Here is a 1,439-nt window from a genome sequence, read left to right on the forward strand (position 1 = left end):
TGGAAAATAAATTAATTACTTTCTGACTTTGTATGAGGGAAGATACAGAAAGGGTGATTAATGCTATTTGGTTTTGGACAGAATAGTAATGATCCATTATTATGACCCTACAAAATATCATTACTTCAGCTTGTGTCTAAGAAAATCCACTATCCTCTTGCTGTGAAAAAATGAAATATTCTTTTTTTTAATTTGCAAGTAATTACTTATTTTCAGTATTGGAACTAAAAAAGTGATAAAAAGCTGTGTTTGGTGAGGTTTCCCTAAAATCTTATTGAATGGGTTTTTTTACACTGATTTATCTCCAATATCTGCTGGGAAAATTTCCAGAATTACTTGCAAAACTGAAGAGGGAGTATTGAATACTTCCTTGGAAAGAAAGTCCCTCACCAAAGTGCTAGTAATGTGATCCTCAGCTCAAGAGTGGCTCTGGAAAGTATTTAAATACACCAAATTAGTCTTAAGCACTTCTCTGGGCAACATCTTTACTTACTTTTGAAGTATATCTGCAGGATAATCATTAGGTTTTGATTTTTCCTTTCCCACTGTAACGATTGTGAAAATGTGCCTCTATGTTGATAGTGCATGTATTGCTTTCAAAAAACAGGAAATTTTTCTGATGTTACCAAGTTAGTAAAATGAATTGGGTCTTTCTACAACTTCCACTTTTCAGAATATACTTGAACTGTAGGTTTCTCAGATGCCTGTGACCTCAACAGGTGGCCATAGGTAAGGAGTGGGCATCACAGTGTGCATCTCCATGGTGTAACAGGGGCACGTGTTGGTGCAGCTGCGGGGTCTTGGTCCCCAGTTCATGCAGGCTGGGGTGCTCACAGTTGTGCTTTCCCACCTGGGCATGCAGTTTTACTTCTGGCCTTAGGGAAACAAGAGAAGACAGGATGTGCTGGTCTTATCCCGAGTTCGATAGCAGGGACACGCATAGCATGTGTTTCTGGGATGGGAACTCAAAAACACCCGCAGGTTGGACAGCTTTGTTCAGAAGCACGTTCCTGATCCAATCATAGAACAATTTAAGCTGGAAGGGACCTCTTGAATGTCTCTAGTCCATCCCCATGCTTAAGAAAGGACTAACTTCAAAGTTAGGTCAGCTGTCTGAGGGTAATCCCTAGATGTGTTTTGAGCATCTCCCAGCATGGAAATCCTGCAGTCTCTCTGTGACCCGCTTCCCTTGTCTCACAACCCTGACTGTGATTTCTTTTATCTGTTTGGGTGGGTTTTTTTGGTTGGTTGGTTGGTTGGATTTTTTTTTGTGTTTGTTTTTTTTTTTTCCCCTGTTTTATACACTATTTCATTAGAACTATCACTATGACAGTTGCTGCTTGTCAGTCACTAAAGCAAAAGAGACCCTTGTAAGGGCATTATGAAAAGATGTATTTTAATACAACCTTCTGTTTTAGAGAAAAAATAAAATTAACCTG

This window comes from Merops nubicus, unplaced genomic scaffold (genome assembly GCF_000691845.1).
Source record: "Merops nubicus isolate BGI_N331 unplaced genomic scaffold, ASM69184v1 scaffold784, whole genome shotgun sequence".
Taxonomy (NCBI): Eukaryota; Metazoa; Chordata; class Aves; order Coraciiformes; family Meropidae; genus Merops; species Merops nubicus.